This window comes from Salvelinus fontinalis, chromosome 3 (assembly GCF_029448725.1).
Source record: "Salvelinus fontinalis isolate EN_2023a chromosome 3, ASM2944872v1, whole genome shotgun sequence".
Lineage (NCBI taxonomy): Eukaryota > Metazoa > Chordata > Actinopteri > Salmoniformes > Salmonidae > Salvelinus > Salvelinus fontinalis.
The window spans coordinates 74,940,168-74,962,665 of NC_074667.1; the positions used below are offsets into that span (position 1 = coordinate 74,940,168).

General features: G+C 39.0%; 23 non-coding genes across 23 annotated transcripts; all 23 read right to left on the reverse strand.

The window, feature by feature from the left end:
* Positions 1-4,410: 4,410 nt before the first annotated feature.
* On the reverse strand, positions 4,411-4,483 carry trnar-acg (transfer RNA arginine (anticodon ACG)). The gene has a single exon. It is a non-coding gene; the product is annotated as a tRNA-Arg (tRNA).
* Positions 4,484-6,231: 1,748 nt separating this feature from the next.
* trnae-uuc (transfer RNA glutamic acid (anticodon UUC)) lies at positions 6,232-6,303 on the reverse strand. The gene has a single exon. It is a non-coding gene; the product is annotated as a tRNA-Glu (tRNA).
* A 1,188-nt stretch (positions 6,304-7,491) lies between these two features.
* On the reverse strand, positions 7,492-7,563 carry trnae-uuc (transfer RNA glutamic acid (anticodon UUC)). Its single transcript has one exon. It is a non-coding gene; the product is annotated as a tRNA-Glu (tRNA).
* An 809-nt stretch (positions 7,564-8,372) lies between these two features.
* trnar-acg (transfer RNA arginine (anticodon ACG)) lies at positions 8,373-8,445 on the reverse strand. Its single transcript has one exon. It is a non-coding gene; the product is annotated as a tRNA-Arg (tRNA).
* Positions 8,446-8,747: 302 nt separating this feature from the next.
* Positions 8,748-8,819, reverse strand: trnae-uuc (transfer RNA glutamic acid (anticodon UUC)). The gene has a single exon. It is a non-coding gene; the product is annotated as a tRNA-Glu (tRNA).
* An 809-nt stretch (positions 8,820-9,628) lies between these two features.
* trnar-acg (transfer RNA arginine (anticodon ACG)) lies at positions 9,629-9,701 on the reverse strand. The gene has a single exon. It is a non-coding gene; the product is annotated as a tRNA-Arg (tRNA).
* Positions 9,702-10,003: 302 nt separating this feature from the next.
* Positions 10,004-10,075, reverse strand: trnae-uuc (transfer RNA glutamic acid (anticodon UUC)). Its single transcript has one exon. It is a non-coding gene; the product is annotated as a tRNA-Glu (tRNA).
* Positions 10,076-11,262: 1,187 nt separating this feature from the next.
* On the reverse strand, positions 11,263-11,334 carry trnae-uuc (transfer RNA glutamic acid (anticodon UUC)). Its single transcript has one exon. It is a non-coding gene; the product is annotated as a tRNA-Glu (tRNA).
* An 810-nt stretch (positions 11,335-12,144) lies between these two features.
* trnar-acg (transfer RNA arginine (anticodon ACG)) lies at positions 12,145-12,217 on the reverse strand. Its single transcript has one exon. It is a non-coding gene; the product is annotated as a tRNA-Arg (tRNA).
* A 305-nt stretch (positions 12,218-12,522) lies between these two features.
* On the reverse strand, positions 12,523-12,594 carry trnae-uuc (transfer RNA glutamic acid (anticodon UUC)). Its single transcript has one exon. It is a non-coding gene; the product is annotated as a tRNA-Glu (tRNA).
* An 810-nt stretch (positions 12,595-13,404) lies between these two features.
* On the reverse strand, positions 13,405-13,477 carry trnar-acg (transfer RNA arginine (anticodon ACG)). Its single transcript has one exon. It is a non-coding gene; the product is annotated as a tRNA-Arg (tRNA).
* A 305-nt stretch (positions 13,478-13,782) lies between these two features.
* trnae-uuc (transfer RNA glutamic acid (anticodon UUC)) lies at positions 13,783-13,854 on the reverse strand. Its single transcript has one exon. It is a non-coding gene; the product is annotated as a tRNA-Glu (tRNA).
* Positions 13,855-14,664: 810 nt separating this feature from the next.
* Positions 14,665-14,737, reverse strand: trnar-acg (transfer RNA arginine (anticodon ACG)). The gene has a single exon. It is a non-coding gene; the product is annotated as a tRNA-Arg (tRNA).
* Positions 14,738-15,042: 305 nt separating this feature from the next.
* Positions 15,043-15,114, reverse strand: trnae-uuc (transfer RNA glutamic acid (anticodon UUC)). The gene has a single exon. It is a non-coding gene; the product is annotated as a tRNA-Glu (tRNA).
* Positions 15,115-16,521: 1,407 nt separating this feature from the next.
* Positions 16,522-16,594, reverse strand: trnar-acg (transfer RNA arginine (anticodon ACG)). The gene has a single exon. It is a non-coding gene; the product is annotated as a tRNA-Arg (tRNA).
* Positions 16,595-16,899: 305 nt separating this feature from the next.
* Positions 16,900-16,971, reverse strand: trnae-uuc (transfer RNA glutamic acid (anticodon UUC)). Its single transcript has one exon. It is a non-coding gene; the product is annotated as a tRNA-Glu (tRNA).
* An 809-nt stretch (positions 16,972-17,780) lies between these two features.
* trnar-acg (transfer RNA arginine (anticodon ACG)) lies at positions 17,781-17,853 on the reverse strand. The gene has a single exon. It is a non-coding gene; the product is annotated as a tRNA-Arg (tRNA).
* A 595-nt stretch (positions 17,854-18,448) lies between these two features.
* trnar-acg (transfer RNA arginine (anticodon ACG)) lies at positions 18,449-18,521 on the reverse strand. The gene has a single exon. It is a non-coding gene; the product is annotated as a tRNA-Arg (tRNA).
* A 305-nt stretch (positions 18,522-18,826) lies between these two features.
* On the reverse strand, positions 18,827-18,898 carry trnae-uuc (transfer RNA glutamic acid (anticodon UUC)). Its single transcript has one exon. It is a non-coding gene; the product is annotated as a tRNA-Glu (tRNA).
* Positions 18,899-19,707: 809 nt separating this feature from the next.
* On the reverse strand, positions 19,708-19,780 carry trnar-acg (transfer RNA arginine (anticodon ACG)). Its single transcript has one exon. It is a non-coding gene; the product is annotated as a tRNA-Arg (tRNA).
* A 595-nt stretch (positions 19,781-20,375) lies between these two features.
* On the reverse strand, positions 20,376-20,448 carry trnar-acg (transfer RNA arginine (anticodon ACG)). Its single transcript has one exon. It is a non-coding gene; the product is annotated as a tRNA-Arg (tRNA).
* A 305-nt stretch (positions 20,449-20,753) lies between these two features.
* trnae-uuc (transfer RNA glutamic acid (anticodon UUC)) lies at positions 20,754-20,825 on the reverse strand. The gene has a single exon. It is a non-coding gene; the product is annotated as a tRNA-Glu (tRNA).
* A 1,187-nt stretch (positions 20,826-22,012) lies between these two features.
* trnae-uuc (transfer RNA glutamic acid (anticodon UUC)) lies at positions 22,013-22,084 on the reverse strand. Its single transcript has one exon. It is a non-coding gene; the product is annotated as a tRNA-Glu (tRNA).
* Between the last annotated feature and the right edge of the window lie 414 nt (positions 22,085-22,498).

Genomic DNA, 22,498 nt, shown 5'->3' on the forward strand with positions numbered 1-22,498 from the left:
CTCCAAATACACCTCTGCTGTTTTCAACCAAGATCTCAGCGATCACTGCCTCATTGCCTGCATCCGTAATGGGTCAGCGGTCAAACGACCTCCACTCATCACTGTCAAACGCTCCCTGAAACACTTCAGCGAGCAGGCCTTCCTAATCGACCTGGCCGGGATATCCTGGAAGGATATTGATCTCATCCCGTCAGTAGAGGATGCCTGGTCATTTTTTTAAAATGCCTTCCTCACCATCTTGAATAAGCATGCCCCATTCAAGAAATTTAGAACCAGGAACAGATATAGCCCTTGGTTCTCTCCTGACCTGACTGCCCTTAACCATCAGAAAAACATCCTATGGCGTTCTGCATTAGCATCGAACAGCCCCCGTGATATGCAACTTTTCAGGGAAGCCAGAAACCAATATACACAGGCAGTTAGAACAGCCAAGGCTAGCTTTTTCAAGCAGAAATTTGCTTCCTGCTACACAAATTCAAAAAAGTTCTGGGACACCGTAAAGTCCATGGAGAATAAGAACACCTCCTCCCAGCTTCCAACCGCTCTGAAGATAGGAAACACTGTCACCACCGACAAATCCACTATAATTGAGAATTTCAATAAGCATTTTTCTACGGCTGGCCATGCTTTCCACCTGGCTACCCCTACCCCGGACAACAGCACTGCCCTCCCCTCTGCTACTCGCCCAAGCCTTCCCCATTCCTCTTTCTCCCAAATACAGTCAGCTGATGTTCTTAATGAGCTGCAAAATCTGGACCCTTACAAATCAGCCGGGCTAGATAATCTGGACCCTTTCTTTCTAAAACTATCTGCTGAAATTGTTGCCACCCCTATTACTAGCCTCTTCAACCTCTCTTTCGTGTCGTCTGAGATCCCCAAAGATTGGAAAGCAGCTGCGGTTATCCCCCTCTTCAAAGGGGGGGACACCCTTGACCCTAACTGCTACAGACCTATATCTATCCTACCCTGCCTTTCTAAGGTCTTCGAAAGCCAAGTCAACAAACAGATTACCGACCATTTCGAATCACACCACACCTTCTCCGCTATGCAATCTGGTTTCAGAGCTGGTCATGGGTGCACCTCAGCCCCGCTCAAGGTCATAAACGATATCGTAACCGCCATCGATAGGAAACAATACTGTGCAGCCGTATTCATTGACCTGGCCAAGGCTTTTGACTCTGTCAATCACCACATCCTCATTGGCAGACTCGACAGCCTTGGTTTCTCTAATGATTGCCTCGCCTGGTTCACCAACTACTTCTCTGATAGAGTTCAGTGTGTCAAATCGGAGGGTCTGTTGTCCGGGCCTCTGGCAGTCTCTATGGGGGTGCCACAGGGTTCAATTCTTGGACCGACCCTCTTCTCTGTTTACATCAATGATGTCGCTCTTGCTGCTGGTGATTCTCTGATCCACCTCTACGCAGACGACACTATTCTGTATACTTCTGGCCCTTCTTTTGACACTGTGTTAACAACCCTCCAGGCGAGCTTCAATGCCATACAACTCTCCTTCCGTGGCCTCCAACTGCTCTTAAATACAAGTAAAACCAAATGCATGCTCTTCAACCGATCGCTGCCTGCTCCTGCCCGCCTGTCCAACATCACTACTTTGGACGGCTCTGACTTAGAATATGTGGACAACTACAAATACCTAGGTGTCTGGTTAGACTGTAAACTCTCCTTCCAGACCCACATCAAACATCTCCAATCCAAAGTCAAATCTAGAATTGGCTTCCTATTCCGCAACAAAGCATCCTTTACTCATGCTGCCAAACATACCCTTGTAAAACTGACCATCCTACCAATCCTCGACTTCGGTGATGTCATTTACAAAATAGCCTCCAAAACCCTACTCAATAAATTGGATGCAGTCTATCACAGTGCCATCCGTTTTGTCACCAAAGCCCCATATACTACCCACCACTGCGACCTGTACACTCTCGTTGGCTGGCCCTCGCTTCATACTCGTCGCCAAACCCACTGGTTCCAGGTCATCTACAAGACCCTGCTAGGTAAAGTCCCCCCTTATCTCAGCTCGCTGGTCACCATAGCAGCACCTACCTGTAGCACGCGCTCCAGCAGGTATATCTCTCTAGTCACCCCCAAAACCAATTCTTCCTTTGGACGCCTCTCCTTCCAGTTCTCTGCTGCCAATGACTGGAACGAACTACAAAAATCTCTGAAACTGGAAACACCTATCTCCCTCACTAGCTTTAAGCACCAGCTGTCAGAGCAGCTCATAGATTACTGCACCTGTACATAACCCATCTACAATTTAGCCCAAACAACTACCTCTTTACCTACTGTATTTATTTATTAATTTATTTTGCTCCTTTGCACCCCATTATTTCTGTCTCTACTTTGCACTTTCTTCCAATGCAAACCAACCATTCCAGTGTTTTTTAGTTTTTATTTTACTTGCTGTGTTGTACTCACTTCGCCTCCATGGCCTTTTTATATTTTATTTATTTATACATATATCTGTTTGCCTTCACCTCCCTTATCTCACCTCACTTGCTCACATTGTATATAGACTTATTTTTTTTCACTGTATTATTGACTATATGTTTGTTTTTACTCCATGTGTAACTATGTGTTGTTGTATGTGTCGAACTGCTTTGCTTTATCTTGGCCAGGTCGCAATTGTAAATGAGAACGTGTTCTCAATTTGCCTACCTGGTTAAATAAAGGTTAAATAAAAAAATAAAAATAAAAGTATTCAACGTTTAAAAAGCATTGTTAATTTTGAATCTACATAACATTTCACATTTCCTGTTACTGAGGGAATATTGTTGTGTTGTGTGATACTGCTGCCAGGTAAAATCTGTTGTTACACAAGTGCATGCCAAATAATAAGGTTTCTATCCCATACCGGGAGTAGAACCTATGACACCTGTGCGTACACCAGAAATCCTTACCGATAGACCATATGGGAAAAGACTTTCTTAAAAAAAACTTCACAGACAAATCTATAAATGTTGAAATGATGCCTTTTGTAATTAATAGCTCCATTTTTTTTCTCAGAGATGTTGGGATGAAAAGTCCCATATAAAATCAGTCTAAAATGTGTTTGAAAAGAGAACAGCCAGACACAATGAAAAGTATACAGTATCATTCCCGGCTTGATTTCAAACAATTAAATATAGTGACGAGCCAGCCAGGAGTCAAACCTAGAATCTTCTGATCCGTAGTCAGACACGTTATCCATTGCACCACTGGCCCCACAGACAAGCTGAAGTCAGGTCACTCCTAGAACAGTGTACACAGTCATAGCTTTTGTCAACGACAAGGTTCTTTGGTTTTCTGTTACAGATGCATATCTTCATTTGATCCTCCTGTTGTTGCATGAATTTTACTGCAGAGCAAGAACTGCAAACATGAAGTGTATTCAACGTTTAAAAAGCCTTGTCAATTTTGTATCAACATAACATGTCACATTTCCTGAGGGAATACTTTTGTGTTGTGTGATACTGCAGCCAGTTAAAATATGTTGTTACAAAAATGCATGGCACACGACAAGATGTTCATTCTCATACCGGGAGTTAAACCCGGGCCACCTGGGTGAAAACCGGGAATCCTTACCGCTAGACCATATGGGAAGACATTTCCTTTAAAAAAACATCAAGGTCAAAACTATAAATGTTGAAATTATGCCTGTTGTAATTAAAAGCGCCATACTTTTTCTCAGAGATGTTGGGGAAAAGTCCAATATAAAATCAGTCTAAAATGTGTTTGAAGAGAGAACAGCCAGACACAATGAAAAGGTATACAGTATTTTTCCCAGCTTGATTTTGTTCAACTAAAGACAGTGTTGATTCAGCCAGGATTTCAACCTTGAATCTTCTGATCTGTGTACACAGTCATAGCGTCTGTCACGACAAGGTTCCTTGGTTTTCTGTTACAGATGCATATCTTCATTTGATCCTCCTGTTGTTGCATGAATTTTACTGCAGAGCAAGAAATGCAAACATGAAGTGTATTCAACGTTTAAAAAGCATTGTCAATTTTGAATCTACATAACATTTCACATTTCCTGTTACTGAGGGAATATTGTTGTGTTGTGTGATACTGCTGCCAGGTAAAATCTGTTGTTACACAAGTGCATGCCAAATAATAAGGTTTCTATCCCATACCGGGAGTAGAACCTATGACACCTGTGCGTACACCAGAAATCCTTACCGATAGACCATATGAGAAAAGACTTTCTTAAAAAAAACATCACAGACAAATCTATAAATGTTGAAATGATGCCTTTTGTAATTAATAGCTCCATTTTTTTTCTCAGAGATGTTGGGATGAAAAGTCCCATATAAAATCAGTCTAAAATGTGTTTGAAAAGAGAACAGCCAGACACAATGAAAAGTATACAGTATCATTCCCGGCTTGATTTCAAACAATTAAATTTAGTGAGGAACCAGCCAGGAGTCGAACCTAGAATCTTCTGATCCGTAGTCAGACACGTTATCCATTGCGCCACTGGCCCCACAGACAAGTCAACCTCTACCAAGCACCTACCCCGGATTCGGGAGCACCCCCCACCCCCCCCACACTGATTAGCATCGCTAGCATAGCGTCACAATTAAATAGTAGCATCTAAATATCATTAAATCACAAGTCCAAGACACCTAATGAAAGACACAGATCTTGTGAATAAATCCACCATTTCAGATTTTTCAAATGTTTTACAGGGAAGACACAATATGTAAATCTATTAGCTAAACACGTTAGCAAAAGACACAATTTTTTTACTCCAACAGTTTTTTCCTGCGTCAGTAGCTATCACTAATTCGACTAAATGAAAATATATATAGCCACTAACCAAGAAACAAATTCATAAGATGACAGTCTGATAACATATTTATGGTATAGCATAGTTTTTTTTTGAAAAATGTGCATTTTTCAGGTATAAATCACAGTTCTACATTGCAGCTGCAATCTGAAAGTGCCGATGCAGCCAGAACAATTACAGAGACCAACGTCATATAACTAATTACTTGTCTTAAAACATTTCAGAAAAAATACACAGCGTACAGATATTGAAAGCCCAACATCTGGTGAATCCAAACAATATTTCAGATTTATTAAAATGTTTTATAGCGAAAACAAAATGTATCGCTAAATTAGCATAGCCACGCCAGCCAGAACCAGCTGGGCGCGCCCGACCAGTTCACATGCACGACAGATATATGAAATAACATAGTAAATTGGGTCTTACTATTGCTGATCTTTCATCAGAATGTTGATCAACGTGTCCTTAGTCCTGATGAGTCTTTCAATCCATTCACAATGGCAACTTTCCCTCTTCATTTAGCATAGGTACTGGTCGACTGGCACGGTTCTGTCCAAAGTTAAAAAACTCACAGAACGGAACACGGCAAAACTCCCGAAAAAATTCAAATAATCTGATTAAACTATATTGAAAAAACTTACATTAAGATGATATGGTCACATGTATCAAACAAACTTCGAGACGGAGATAGTTTTCATCCGTAACGGCAGCAAAACAGTATACAATCGCACCTGCAAATCCCGCGAATCAGAGAACCGGAAGTTGTCGGTCACGCCAAAGAAATAGGTCTTATTTCACGTCAGTACAAGATAAACAAAAAATTTCTCCTCTGACGTCCTCTTGACACCCAGAGGAAGACGAATGAAGTGTGTTTCGGGTCATAGGTGGCGTGACCATATATAGGCAGAGCGTTGAAGCGAGCATACACATCTTGCATTCTTCTTCTTGATCAGGGAAAGTGCTGTCAAATGACTTGTGTTTCACTTAGAGACAAAATTGAAACGGTTTTTAGAAACTATAGATTGTTTTCTATCCAATGGTATTAATTGTATGCATATAGTAGGAGCAATAATTGAAAAAGAGGCAGTTTAATCTGTAGAGGAAATTATGCTAATAGTAAACAGCACCCCCTGTATTCTCAAGAGGTTTTAAGTCAGGTCACTCCTAGAACAGTGTACACAGTCATAGCTTTTGTCAACGACAAGGTTCTTTGGTTTTCTGTTACAGATGCATATCTTCATTTGATCCTCCTGTTGTTGCATGAATTTTACTGCAGAGCAAGAACTGCAAACATGAAGTGTATTCAACGTTTAAAAAGCATTGTCAATTTTGAATCTACATAACATGTCACATTTCCTGAGGGAATACTTTTGTGTTGTGTGATACTGCAGCCAGTTAAAATATGTTGTTACACAAGTGCATGGCACACGACAAGATGTTCTTTCCCATACCAGGAGTTGAACCCGGGCCACCTGGGTGAACACCAGGAATCCTTACCGCTAGACCATATGGGAAGACATTTCCTTTAAAAAAACATCAATTTCAAAACTATAAATGTTGAAATTATGCCTGTTGTAATTAAAAGCGCCATATTTTTTCTCAGAGATGTTGGGGAAAAGTCCAATATAAAATCAGTCTAAAATGTGTTTGAAGAGAGAACAGCCAGACACAATGAAAAGTATACAGTATTTTTCCCAGCTTGATTTTGGTCAACTAAAGACAGTGTTGATTCAGCCAGGATTTCAACCTTGAATCTTCTGATCTGTGTACACAGTCATAGCGTCTGTCACGACAAGGTTCCTTGGTTTTCTGTTACAGATGCATATCTTCATTTGATCCTCCTGTTGTTGCATGAATTTTACTGCAGAGCAAGAAATGCAAACATGAAGTGTATTCAACGTTTAAAAAGCATTGTCAATTTTGAATCTACATAACATTTCACATTTCCTGTTACTGAGGGAATATTGTTGTGTTGTGTGATACTGCTGCCAGGTAAAATCTGTTGTTACACAAGTGCATGCCAAATAATAAGGTTTCTATCCCATACCGGGAGTAGAACCTATGACACCTGTGCGTACACCAGAAATCCTTACCGATAGACCATATGGGAAAAGACTTTCTTAAAAAAAACATCACAGACAAATCTATAAATGTTGAAATGATGCCTTTTGTAATTAATAGCTCCATTTTTTTTCTCAGAGATGTTGGGATGAAAAGTCCCATATAAAATCAGTCTAAAAAGTGTTTGAAAAGAGAACAGCCAGACACAATGAAAAGTATACAGTATCATTCCCGGCTTGATTTCAATCAATTAAGTATAGTGACGAGCCAGCCAGGAGTCGAAACTAGAATCTTCTGATCCGTAGTCAGACACGTTATCCATTGCGCCACTGGCCCCACAGTAAAGCTGAAGTCAGGTCACTCCTAGAACAGTGTACACAGTCATAGCTTTTGTCAACGACAAGGTTCTTTGGTTTTCTGTTACAGATGCATATCTTCATTTGATCCTCCTGTTGTTGCTTGAATTTTACTGCAGAGCAAGAACTGCAAACATGAAGTGTATTCAACGTTTAAAATGCCTTGTCAATTTTGAATCTACATAACATGTCACATTTCCTGAGGGAATACTTTTGTGTTGTGTGATACTGCAGCCAGTTAAAATATGTTGTTACACAAGTGCATGGCACACGACAAGATGTTCTTTCCCATACCGGGAGTTGAACCCGGGCCACCTGGGTGAAAACCAGGAATCCTTACCGCTAGACCATATGGGAAGACATTTCCTTTAAAAAAACATCAAGGTCAAAACTATAAATGTTGAAATTATGCCTGTTGCAATTAAAAGCGCCATATTTTTTCTCAGAGATGTTGGGGAAAAGTCCCATATAAAATCAGTCTAAAATGTGTTTGAAGAGAGAACAGCCAGACACAATGAAAAGTATACAGTATTTTTCCCAGCTTGATTTTGGTCAACTAAAGACAGTGTTGATTCAGCCAGGATTTCAACCTTGAATCTTCTGATCTGTGTACACAGTCATAGCGTCTGTCACGACAAGGTTCCTTGGTTTTCTGTTACAGATGCATATCTTCATTTGATCCTCCTGTTGTTGCATGAATTTTACTGCGGAGCTAGAAATGCAAACATGAAGTGTATTCAACGTTTAAAAAGCATTGTCAATTTTGAATCTACATAACATTTCACATTTCCTGTTGCTGAGGGAATATTGTTGTGTTGTGTGATACTGCTGCCAGGTAAAATCTGTTGTTACACAAGTGCATGCCAAATAATAAGATTTCTATCCCATACCGGGAGTAGAACCTATGACACCTGTGCGTACACCAGAAATCCTTACCGATAGACCATATGGGAAAAGACTTCTTAAAAAAAACATCACAGACAAATCTATAAATGTTGAAATGATGCCTTTTGTAATTAATAGCTCCATTTTTTTTCGCAGAGATGTTGGGATGAAAAGTCCCATATAAAATCAGTCTAAAAAGTGTTTGAAAAGAGAACAGCCAGACACAATAAAAAGTATACAGTAACATTCCCAGCTTGATTTCAATCAATTAAATATAGTGACGAGCCAGCCAGGAGTCGAACCTAGAATCTTCTGATCCGTAGTCAGACACGTTACCCATTGCGCCACTGGCCCCACAGAAAAGTTGTCAGGTCACTCCTAGAACAGTGTACACAGTCATAGCTTTTGTCAACGACAAGGTTCTTTGGTTTTCTGTTACAGATGCATATCTTCATTTGATCCTCCTGTTGTTGCATGAATTTTACTGCAGAGCAAGAACTGCAAACATGAAGTGTATTCAACGTTTAAAAAGCCTTGTCAATTTTGAATCTACATAACATGTCACATTTCCTGAGGGAATACTTTTGTGTTGTGTGATACTGCAGCCAGTTAAAATATGTTGTTACACAAGTGCATGGCACACGACAAGATGTCCTTTCTCATACCGGGAGTTGAACCCAGAACACCTGGGTGAAAACCAGGAATCCTTACCGCTAGACCATATGGGAAGACATTTCCTTTAAAAAAACATCAAGGTCAAAACTATAAATGTTGAAATTATGCCTGTTGTAATTAAAAGCGCCATATTTTTTCTCAGAGATGTTGGGGAAAAGTCCCATATAAAATCAGTCTAAAATGTGTTTGAAGAGAGAACAGCCAGACACAATGAAAAGTATACAGTATTTTTCCCAGCTTGATTTTGGTCAACTAAAGACAGTGTTGATTCAGCCAGGATTTCAACCTTGAATCTTCTGATCTGTGTACACAGTCATAGCGTCTGTCACGACAAGGTTCCTTGGTTTTCTGTTACAGATGCATATCTTCATTTGATCCTCCTGTTGTTGCATGAATTTTACTGCGGAGCTAGAAATGCAAACATGAAGTGTATTCAACGTTTAAAAAGCATTGTCAATTTTGAATCTACATAACATTTCACATTTCCTGTTGCTGAGGGAATATTGTTGTGTTGTGTGATACTGCTGCCAGGTAAAATCTGTTGTTACACAAGTGCATGCCAAATAATAAGATTTCTATCCCATACCGGGAGTAGAACCTATGACACCTGTGCGTACACCAGAAATCCTTACCAATAGACCATATGGGAAAAGACTTCTTAAAAAAAACATCAAAGACAAATCTATAAATGTTGAAATGATGCCTTTTGTAATTAATAGCTCCATTTTTTTTCGCAGAGATGTTGGGATGAAAAGTCCCATATAAAATCAGTCTAAAAAGTGTTTGAAAAGAGAACAGCCAGACACAATAAAAAGTATACAGTAACATTCCCAGCTTGATTTCAATCAATTAAATATAGTGACGAGCCAGCCAGGAGTCGAACCTAGAATCTTCTGATCCGTAGTCAGACACGTTATCCATTGCGCCACTGGCCCCACAGAAAAGTTGTCAGGTCACTCCTAGAACAGTGTACACAGTCATAGCTTTTGTCAACGACAAGGTTCTTTGGTTTTCTGTTACAGATGCATATCTTCATTTGATCCTCCTGTTGTTGCATGAATTTTACTGCAGAGCAAGAACTGCAAACATGAAGTGTATTCAACGTTTAAAAAGCCTTGTCAATTTTGAATCTACATAACATGTCACATTTCCTGAGGGAATACTTTTGTGTTGTGTGATTCTGCAGCCAGTTAAAATATGTTGTTACACAAGTGCATGGCACACGACAAGATGTTCTTTCCCATACCGGGAGTTGAACCCGGGCCACCTGGGTGAAAACCAGGAATCCTTACCGCTAGACCATATGGGAAGACGTTTCCTTTAAAAAAACATCAAGGTCAAAACTATACATGTTGAAATTATGCCTGTTGTAATTAAAAGCGCCATATTTTTTCTCAGAGATGTTGGGGAAAAGTCCCATATAAAATCAGTCTAAAATGTGTTTGAAGAGAGAACAGCCAGACACAATGAAAAGTATACAGTATTTTTCCCAGCTTGATTTTGGTCAACTAAAGACAGTGTTGATTCAGCCAGGATTTCAACCTTGAATCTTCTGATCTGTGTACACAGTCATAGCGTCTGTCACGACAAGGTTCCTTGGTTTTCTGTTACAGATGCATATCTTCATTTGATCCTCCTGTTGTTGCATGAATTTTACTGCGGAGCTAGAAATGCAAACATGAAGTGTATTCAACGTTTAAAAAGCATTGTCAATTTTGAATCTACATAACATTTCACATTTCCTGTTGCTGAGGGAATATTGTTGTGTTGTGTGATACTGCTGCCAGGTAAAATCTGTTGTTACACAAGTGCATGCCAAATAATAAGATTTCTATCCCATACCGGGAGTAGAACCTATGACACCTGTGCGTACACCAGAAATCCTTACCGATAGACCATATGGGAAAAGACTTCTTAAAAAAAACATCACAGACAAATCTATAAATGTTGAAATGATGCCTTTTGTAATTAATAGCTCCATTTTTTTTCGCAGAGATGTTGGGATGAAAAGTCCCATATAAAATCAGTCTAAAATGTGTTTGAAAAGAGAACAGCCAGACACAATGAAAAGTATACAGTATCATTCCCGGCTTGATTTCAATCAATTAAATGTAGTGACGAGCCAGCCAGGAGTCGAACCTACAATCTTCTGATCCGTAGTCAGACACGTTATCCATTGCGCCACTGGCCCCACAAAGAAGCTGAAGTCAGGTCACTCCTAGAACAGTGTACACAGTCATAGCTTTTGTCAACGACAAGGTTCTTTGGTTTTCTGTTACAGATGCATATCTTCATTTGATCCTCCTGTTGTTGCATGAATTTTACTGCAGAGCAAGAACTGCAAACATGAAGTGTATTCAACGTTTTAAAAGCCTTGTCAATTTTGAATCTACATAACATGTCACATTTCCTGAGGGAATACTTTTGTGTTGTGTGATTCTGCAGCCAGTTAAAATATGTTGTTACACAAGTGCATGGCACATGACAAGATGTTCTTTCCCATACCGGGAGTTGAACCCGGGCCACCTGGGTGAAAAACAGGAATCCTTACCCCTAGACCATATGGGAAGACATTTCTTTAAAAAAAACATCAAGGTCAAAACTATACATGTTGAAATTATGCCTGTTGTAATTAAAAGCGCCATATTTTTTCTCAGAGATGTTGGGGAAAAGTCCCATATAAAATCAGTCTAAAATGTGTTTGAAGAGAGAACAGCCAGACACAATGAAAAGTATACAGTATTTTTCCCAGCTTGATTTTGGTCAAACAAAGACAGTGTTGATTCAGCCAGGATTTCAACCTTGAATCTTCTGATCTGTGTACACAGTCATAGCGTCTGTCACGACAAGGTTCCTTGGTTTTCTGTTACAGATGCATATCTTCATTTGATCCTCCTGTTGTTGCATGAATTTTACTGCAGAGCAAGAAATGCAAACATGAAGTGTATTCAACGTTTAAAAAGCATTGTCAATTTTGAATCTACATAACATTTCACATTTCCTGTTGCTGAGGGAATATTGTTGTGTTGTGTGATACTGCTGCCAGGTAAAATCTGTTGTTACACAAGTGCATGCCAAATAATAAGATTTCTATCCCATACCGGGAGTAGAACCTATGACATCTGTGCGTACACCAGAAATCCTTACCGATAGACCATATGGGAAAAGACTTTCTTACAAAAAACATCACAGACAAATCTATAAATGTTGAAATGATGCCTTTTGTAATTAATAGCTCCATTTTTTTTCTCAGAGATGTTGGGATGAAAAGTCCCATATAAAATCAGTCTAAAATGTGTTTGAAAAGAGAACAGCCAGACACAATGAAAAGTATACAGTATCATTCCCGGCTTGATTTCAATCAATTAAAGATAGTGACGAGCCAGCCAGGAGTCAAACCTAGAATCTTCTGATCCGTAGTCAGACACGTTATCCATTGCGCCACTGGCCCCACAAAGAAGCTGAAGTCAGGTCACTCCTAGAACAGTGTACACAGTCATAGCTTTTGTCAACGACAAGGTTCTTTGGTTTTCTGTTACAGATGCATATCTTCATTTGATCCTCCTGTTGTTGCATGAATTTTACTGCAGAGCAAGAACTGCAAACATGAAGTGTATTCAACGTTTTAAAAGCCTTGTCAATTTTGAATCTACATAACATGTCACATTTCCTGAGGGAATACTTTTGTGTTGTGTGATTCTGCAGCCAGTTAAAATATGTTGTTACACAAGTGCATGGCACACGACAAGATGTTCTTTCCCATACCGGGAGTTGAACCCGGGCCACCTGGGTGAAAACCAGGAATCCTTACCGCTAGACCATATGGGAAGACATCTCCTTTAAAAACACATCAAGGTCAAAACTATAAATGTTGAAATTATGCCTGTTGTAATTAAAAGCGCCATATTTTTTCTCAGAGATGTTGGGGAAAAGTCCCATATAAAATCAGTCTAAAATGTGTTTGAAGAGAGAACAGCCAGACACAATGAAAAGTATACAGTATTTTTCCCAGCTTGATTTTGGTCAACTAAAGACAGTGTTGATTCAGCCAGGATTTCAACCTTGAATCTTCTGATCTGTGTACACAGTCATAGCGTCTGTCACGACAAGGTTCCTTGGTTTTCTGTTACAGATGCATATCTTCATTTGATCCTCCTGTTGTTGCATGAATTTTACTGCAGAGCAAGAAATGCAAACATGAAGTGTATTCAACGTTTAAAAAGCATTGTCAATTTTGAATATACATAACATTTTACATTTCCTGTTGCTGAGGGAATATTGTTGTGTTGTGTGATACTGCTGCCAGGTAAAATCTGTTGTTACACAAGTGCATGCCAAATAATAAGATTTCTATCCCATACCGGGAGTAGAACCTATGACATCTGTGCGTACACCAGAAATCCTTACCGATAGACCATATGGGAAAAGACTTTCTTAAAAAAAACATCACAGACAAATCTATAAATGTTGAAATGATGCCTTTTGTAATTAATAGCTCCATTTTTTTTCTCAGAGATGTTGGGATGAAAAGTCCCATATAAAATCAGTCTAAAATGTGTTTGAAAAGAGAACAGCCAGACACAATGAAAAGTATACAGTATCATTCCCGGCTTGATTTCAATCAATTAAATATAGTGACGAGCCAGCCAGGAGTCGAACCTAGAATCTTCTGATCCGTAGTCAGACACGTTATCCATTGCGCCACTGGCCCCACAAAGAAGCTGAAGTCAGGTCACTCCTAGAACAGTGTACACAGTCATAGCTTTTGTCAACGACAAGGTTCTTTGGTTTTCTGTTACAGATGCATATCTTCATTTGATCCTCCTGTTGTTGCATGAATTTTACTGCAGAGCAAGAACTGCAAACATGAAGTGTATTCAACGTTTTAAAAGCCTTGTCAATTTTGAATCTACATAACATGTCACATTTCCTGAGGGAATACTTTTGTGTTGTGTGATTCTGCAGCCAGTTAAAATATGTTGTTACACAAGTGCATGGCACATGACAAGATGTTCTTTCCCATACCGGGAGTTGAACCCGGGCCACCTGGGTGAAAAACAGGAATCCTTACCCCTAGACCATATGGGAAGACATTTCTTTAAAAAAAACATCAAGGTCAAAACTATACATGTTGAAATTATGCCTGTTGTAATTAAAAGCGCCATATTTTTTCTCAGAGATGTTGGGGAAAAGTCCCATATAAAATCAGTCTAAAATGTGTTTGAAGAGAGAACAGCCAGACACAATGAAAAGTATACAGTATTTTTCCCAGCTTGATTTTGGTCAACTAAAGACAGTTTTGATTCAGCCAGGATTTCAACCTTGAATCTTCTGATCTGTGTACACAGTCATAGCGTCTGTCACGACAAGGTTCCTTGGTTTTCTGTTACAGATGCATATCTTCATTTGATCCTCCTGTTGTTGCATGAATTTTACTGCAGAGCAAGAAATGCAAACATGAAGTGTATTCAACGTTTAAAAAGCATTGTCAATTTTGAATCTACATAACATTTCACATTTCCTGTTGCTGAGGGAATATTGTTGTGTTGTGTGATACTGCTGCCAGGTAAAATCTGTTGTTACACAAGTGCATGCCAAATAATAAGATTTCTATCCCATACCGGGAGTAGAACCTATGACATCTGTGCGTACACCAGAAATCCTTACCGATAGACCATATGGGAAAAGACTTTCTTAAAAAAAACATCACAGACAAATCTATAAATGTTGAAATGATGCCTTTTGTAATTAATAGCTCCATTTTTTTTCTTAGAGATGTTGGGATGAAAAGTCCCATATAAAATCAGTCTAAAATGTGTTTGAAAAGAGAACAGCCAGACACAATGAAAAGTATACAGTATCATTCCCGGCTTGATTTCAATCAATTAAAGATAGTGACGAGCCAGCCAGGAGTCGAACCTAGAATCTTCTGATCCGTAGTCAGACACGTTATCCATTGCGCCACTGGCCCCACAAAGAAGCTGAAGTCAGGTCACTCCTAGAACAGTGTACACAGTCATAGCTTTTGTCAACGACAAGGTTCTTTGGTTTTCTGTTACAGATGCATATCTTCATTTGATCCTCCTGTTGTTGCATGAATTTTACTGCAGAGCAAGAACTGCAAACATGAAGTGTATTCAACGTTTTAAAAGCCTTGTCAATTTTGAATCTACATAACATGTCACATTTCCTGAGGGAATACTTTTGTGTTGTGTGATTCTGCAGCCAGTTAAAATATGTTGTTACACAAGTGCATGGCACATGACAAGATGTTCTTTCCCATACCGGGAGTTGAACCCGGGCCACCTGGGTGAAAAACAGGAATCCTTACCCCTAGACCATATGGGAAGACATTTCTTTTAAAAAAACATCAAGGTCAAAACTATACATGTTGAAATTATGCCTGTTGTAATTAAAAGCGCCATATTTTTTCTCAGAGATGTTGGGGAAAATTCCCATATAAAATCAGTCTAAAATGTGTTTGAAGAGAGAACAGCCAGACACAATGAAAAGTATACAGTATTTTTCCCAGCTTGATTTTGGTCAACTAAAGACAGTGTTGATTCAGCCAGGATTTCAACCTTGAATCTTCTGATCTGTGTACACAGTCATAGCGTCTGTCACGACAAGGTTCCTTGGTTTACTGTTACAGATGCATATCTTCATTTGATCCTCCTGTTGTTGCATGAATTTTACTGCAGAGCAAGAAATGCAAACATGAAGTGTATTCAACGTTTAAAAAGCATTGTCAATTTTGAATCTACATAACATTTCACATTTCCTGTTGCTGAGGGAATATTGTTGTGTTGTGTGATACTGCTGCCAGGTAAAATCTGTTGTTACACAAGTGCATGCCAAATAATAAGATTTCTATCCCATACCGGGAGTAGAACCTATGACATCTGTGCGTACACCAGAAATCCTTACCGATAGACCATATGGGAAAAGACTTTCTTAAAAAAAACATCACAGACAAATCTATAAATGTTGAAATGATGCCTTTTGTAATTAATAGCTCCATTTTTTTTCTCAGAGATGTTGGGATGAAAAGTCCCATATAAAATCAGTCTAAAATGTGTTTGAAAAGAGAACAGCCAGACACAATGAAAAGTATACAGTATTTTTCCCAGCTTGATTTTGGTCAACTAAAGACAGTGTTGATTCAGCCAGGATTTCAACCTTGAATCTTCTGATCTGTGTACACATTCATAGCGTCTGTCACGACAAGGTTCCTTGGTTTTCTGTTACAGATGCATATCTTCATTTGATCCTCCTGTTGTTGCATGAATTTTACTGCAGAGCAAGAAATGCAAACATGAAGTGTATTCAACGTTTAAAAAGCATTGTCAATTTTGAATATACATAACATTTTACATTTCCTGTTGCTGAGGGAATATTGTTGTGTTGTGTGATACTGCTGCCAGGTAAAATCTGTTGCTACACAAGTGCATGCCAAATAATAAGATTTCTATCCCATACCGGGAGTAGAACCTATGACACCTGTGCGTACACCAGAAATCCTTACCGATAGACCATATGGGAAAAGACTTCTTAAAAAAAACATCACAGACAAATCTATAAATGTTGAAATGATGCCTTTTGTAATTAATAGCTCAATTTTTTTCCGCAGAGATGTTGGGATGAAAAGTCCCATATAAAATCAGTCTAAAATGTGTTTGAAAAGAGAACAGCCAGACACAATGAAAAGTATACAGTATGATTCCCGGCTTGATTTCAATCAATTAAATGTAGTGACGAGCCAGCCAGGAGTCAAACCTAGAATCTTCTGATCCGTAGTCAGACACGTTATCCATTGCGCCACTGGCCCCACAGACAAGCTGAAGTCAGGTCACTCCTAGAACAGTGTACACAGTCATAGCTTTTGTCAATGACAAGGTTCTTTGGTTTTCTGTTACAGATGCATATCTTCATTTGATCCTCCTGTTGTTGCATGAATTTTACTGCAGAGCAAGAACTGCAAACATGAAGTGTATTCAACGTTTAAAAAGCCTTGTCAATTTTGAATCTACATAACATGTCACATTTCCTGAGGGAATACTTTTGTGTTGTGTGATTCTGCAGCCAGTTAAAATATGTTGTTACACAAGTGCATGGCACACGACAAGATGTTCTTTCCCATACCGGGAGTTGAACCCGGGCCACCTGGGTGAAAACCAGGAATCCTTACCGCTAGACCATATGGGAAGACATCTCCTTTAAAAACACATCAAGGTCAAAACTATAAATGTTGAAATTATGCCTGTTGTAATTAAAAGCGCCATATTTTTTCTCAGAGATGTTGGGGAAAAGTCCCATATAAAATCAGTCTAAAATGTGTTTGAAGAGAGAACAGCCAGACACAATGAAAAGTATACAGTATTTTTCCCAGCTTGATTTTGGTCAACTAAAGACAGTGTTGATTCAGCCAGGATTTCAACCTTGAATCTTCTGATCTGTGTACACAGTCATAGCGTCTGTCACGACAAGGTTCCTTGGTTTTCTGTTACAGATGCATATCTTCATTTGATCCTCCTGTTGTTGCATGAATTTTACTGCAGAGCAAGAAATGCAAACATGAAGTGTATTCAACGTTTAAAAAGCATTGTCAATTTTGAATATACATAACATTTTACATTTCCTGTTGCTGAGGGAATATTGTTGTGTTGTGTGATACTGCTGCCAGGTAAAATCTGTTGTTACACAAGTGCATGCCAAATAATAAGATTTCTATCCCATACCGGGAGTAGAACCTATGACACCTGTGCGTACACCAGAAATCCTTACCGATAGACCATATGGGAAAAGACTTCTTAAAAAAAACATCACAGACAAATCTATAAATGTTGAAATGATGCCTTTTGTAATTAATAGCTCAATTTTTTTCCGCAGAGATGTTGGGATGAAAAGTCCCATATAAAATCAGTCTAAAATGTGTTTGAAAAGAGAACAGCCAGACACAATGAAAAGTAAACAGTATGATTCCCGGCTTGATTTCAATCAATTAAATGTAGTGACGAGCCAGCCAGGAGTCAAACCTAGAATCTTCTGATCCGTAGTCAGACACGTTATCCATTGCGCCACTGGCCCTACAGACAAGCTGAAGTCAGGTCACTCCTAGAACAGTGTACACAGTCATAGCTTTTGTCAATGACAAGGTTCTTTGGTTTTCTGTTACAGATGCATATCTTCATTTGATCCTCCTGTTGTTGCATGAATTTTACTGCAGAGCAAGAACTGCAAACATGAAGTGTATTCAACGTTTAAAAAGCCTTGTCAATTTTGAATCTACATAACATGTCACATTTCCTGTTACTGAGGGAATATTGTTGTGTTGTGTGATACTGCTGCCAGGTAAAATCTGTTGTTACACAAGTGCATGCCAAATAATAAGATTTCTATCCCATACCGGGAGTAGAACCTATGACACCTGTGCGTACACCAGAAATCCTTACCGATAGACCATATGGGAAAAGACTTCTTAAAAAAAACATCACAGACAAATCTATAAATGTTGAAATGATGCCTTTTGTAATTAATAGGTCAATTTTTTTCCGCAGAGATGTTGGGATGAATAGTCCCATATAAAATCAGTCTAAAATGTGTTTGAAAAGAGAACAGCCAGACACAATGAAAAGTATACAGTATCATTCCCGGCTTGATTTCAATCAATTAAATGTAGTGACGAGCCAGCCAGGAGTCAAACCTAGAATCTTCTGATCCGTAGTCAGACACGTTATCCATTGCGCCACTGGCCCCACAGACAAGCTGAAGTCAGGTCACTCCTAGAACAGTGTACACAGTCATAGCTTTTGTCAACGACAAGGTTCTTTGGTTTTCTGTTACAGATGCATATCTTCATCTGATCCTCCTGTTGTTGCATGAATTTTACTGCAGAGCAAGAACTGCAAACATGAAGTGTATTCAACGTTTAAAAAGCCTTGTCAATTTTTAATCTACATAACATGTCACATTTCCTGAGGGAATACTTTTGTGTTGTGTGATACTGCAGCCAGTTAAAATATGTTGTTACACAAGTGCATGGCACACGACAAGATGTTCTTTCCCATACCGGGAGTTGAACCCGGGCCACCTGGGTGAAAACCAGGAATCCTTACCGCTAGACCATATGGGAAGACGTTTCCTTTAAAAAAACATCAAGGTCAAAACTATAAATGTTGAAATTATGCCTGTTGTAATTAAAAGCGCCATATTTTTTCTCAGAGATGTTGGGGAAAAGTCCCATATAAAATCAGTCTAAAATGTGTTTGAAGAGAGAACAGCCAGACACAATGAAAAGTATACAGTATCATTCCCGGCTTGATTTTGTTCAACTAAAGACAGTGTTGATTCAGCCAGGATTTCAACCTTGAATCTTCTGATCTGTGTACACAGTCATAGCGTCTGTCACGACAAGGTTCCTTGGTTTTCTGTTACAGATACATATCTTCAGTTGATCCTCCTGTTGTTGCATGAATTTTACTGCAGAGCAAGAAATGCAAACATGAAGTGTATTCAACGTTTAAAAAGCATTGTCAATTTTGAATCTACATAACATTTCACATTTCCTGTTGCTGGGGGAATATTGTTGTGTTGTGTGATACTGCTGCCAGGTAAAATCTGTTGTTACACAAGTGCATGTCAAATAATAAGGTTTCTATCCCATACCGGGAGTAGAACCTATGAGACCTGTGCGTACACCAGAAATCCATACCGATAGACCATATGGGAAAAGACTTCTTAAAAAAAACATCACAGACAAATCTATAAATGTTGAAATGATGCCTTTTGTAATTAATAGCTCCATTTTTTTCCGCAGAGATGTTGGGATGAAAAGTCCCATATAAAATCAGTCTAAAATGTGTTTGAAAAGAGAACAGCCAGACACAATGAAAAGTAAACAGTATGATTCCCGGCTTGATTTCAATCAATTAAATGTAGTGACGAGCCAGCCAGGAGTCAAACCTAGAATCTTCTGATCCGTAGTCAGACACGTTATCCATTGCGCCACTGGCCCTACAGACAAGCTGAAGTCAGGTCACTCCTAGAACAGTGTACACAGTCATAGCTTTTGTCAATGACAAGGTTCTTTGGTTTTCTGTTACAGATGCATATCTTCAATTGATCCTCCTGTTGTTGCATGAATTTTACTGCAGAGCAAGAACTGCAAACATGAAGTGTATTCAACGTTTAAAAAGCCTTGTCAATTTTGAATCTACATAACATGTCACATTTCCTGTTACTGAGGGAATATTGTTGTGTTGTGTGATACTGCTGCCAGGTAAAATCTGTTGTTACACAAGTGCATGCCAAATAATAAGATTTCTATCCCATACCGGGAGTAGAACCTATGACACCTGTGCGTACACCAGAAATCCTTACCGATAGACCATATGGGAAAAGACTTCTTAAAAAAAACATCACAGACAAATCTATAAATGTTGAAATGATGCCTTTTGTAATTAATAGGTCAATTTTTTTCCGCAGAGATGTTGGGATGAATAGTCCCATATAAAATCAGTCTAAAATGTGTTTGAAAAGAGAACAGCCAGACACAATGAAAAGTATACAGTATCATTCCCGGCTTGATTTCAATCAATTAAATGTAGTGACGAGCCAGCCAGGAGTCAAACCTAGAATCTTCTGATCCGTAGTCAGACACGTTATCCATTGCGCCACTGGCCCCACAGACAAGCTGAAGTCAGGTCACTCCTAGAACAGTGTACACAGTCATAGCTTTTGTCAACGACAAGGTTCTTTGGTTTTCTGTTACAGATGCATATCTTCATCTGATCCTCCTGTTGTTGCATGAATTTTACTGCAGAGCAAGAACTGCAAACATGAAGTGTATTCAACGTTTAAAAAGCCTTGTCAATTTTTAATCTACATAACATGTCACATTTCCTGAGGGAATACTTTTGTGTTGTGTGATACTGCAGCCAGTTAAAATATGTTGTTACACAAGTGCATGGCACACGACAAGATGTTCTTTCCCATACCGGGAGTTGAACCCGGGCCACCTGGGTGAAAACCAGGAATCCTTACCGCTAGACCATATGGGAAGACGTTTCCTTTAAAAAAACATCAAGGTCAAAACTATAAATGTTGAAATTATGCCTGTTGTAATTAAAAGCGCCATATTTTTTCTCAGAGATGTTGGGGAAAAGTCCCATATAAAATCAGTCTAAAATGTGTTTGAAGAGAGAACAGCCAGACACAATGAAAAGTATACAGTATCATTCCCGGCTTGATTTTGTTCAACTAAAGACAGTGTTGATTCAGCCAGGATTTCAACCTTGAATCTTCTGATCTGTGTACACAGTCATAGCGTCTGTCACGACAAGGTTCCTTGGTTTTCTGTTACAGATACATATCTTCAGTTGATCCTCCTGTTGTTGCATGAATTTTACTGCAGAGCAAGAAATGCAAACATGAAGTGTATTCAACGTTTAAAAAGCATTGTCAATTTTGAATCTACATAACATTTCACATTTCCTGTTGCTGGGGGAATATTGTTGTGTTGTGTGATACTGCTGCCAGGTAAAATCTGTTGTTACACAAGTGCATGTCAAATAATAAGGTTTCTATCCCATACCGGGAGTAGAACCTATGAGACCTGTGCGTACACCAGAAATCCATACCGATAGACCATATGGGTAAACACTTTCTTACAAAACACATCACAGACAAATCTATAAATGTTGAAATGATGCCTTTTGTAATTAATAGCTCCATTTTTTTTCTCAGAGATGTTGGGATGAAAAGTCCCATATAAAATCAGTCTAAAATGTGTTTGAAAAGAGAACAGCCAGACACAATGAAAAGTATACAGTATCATTCCCGGCTTGATATCAATCAATTAAAAGTAGTGACGAGCCAGCCAGGAGTCGAACCTAGAATCTTCTGATCCGTAGTCAGACACGTTATGCATTGCGCCACTGGCCCCACAGACAAGCTGAAGTCAGGTCACTCCTAGAACAGTGTACACAGTCATAGCTTTTGTCAACGACAAGGTTCTTTGGTTTTCTGTTACAGATGCATATCTTCATTTGATCCTCCTGTTGTTGCATGAATTTTACTGCAGAGCAAGAACTGCAAACATGAAGTGTATTCAACGTTTAAAAGCCTTGTCAATTTTGAATCTACATAACATGTCACATTTCCTGAGGGAATATTTTTGTGTTGTGTGATACTGCAGCCAGTTAAAATATGTTGTTACACAAGTGCATGGCACATGACAAGATTTTCTTTCCCATACCGGGAGTTGAACCCGTGCCACCTGGGTGAAAACCAGGAATCCTTACCGCTAGACCATATGGGAAGACGTTTCCTTTAAAAAAACATCAAGGTCAAAACTATAAATGTTGAAATTATGCCTGTTGTAATTAAAAGCGCCATATTTTTTCTCAGAGATGTTGGGGAAAAGTCCCATATAAAATCAGTCTAAAATGTGTTTGAAGAGAGAACAGCCAGACACAATGAAAAGTATACAGTATTTTTCCCAGCTTGATTTTGGTCAACTAAAGACAGTGTTGATTCAGCCAGGATTTCAACCTTGAATCTTCTGATCTGTGTACACAGTCATAGCGTCTGTCACGACAAGGTTCCTTGGTTTTCTGTTACAGATGCATATCTTCATTTGATCCTCCTGTTGATGCATGAATTTTACTGCAGAGCAAGAAATACAAACATGAAGTGTATTCAACGTTTAAAAAGCATTGTCAATTTTGAATCT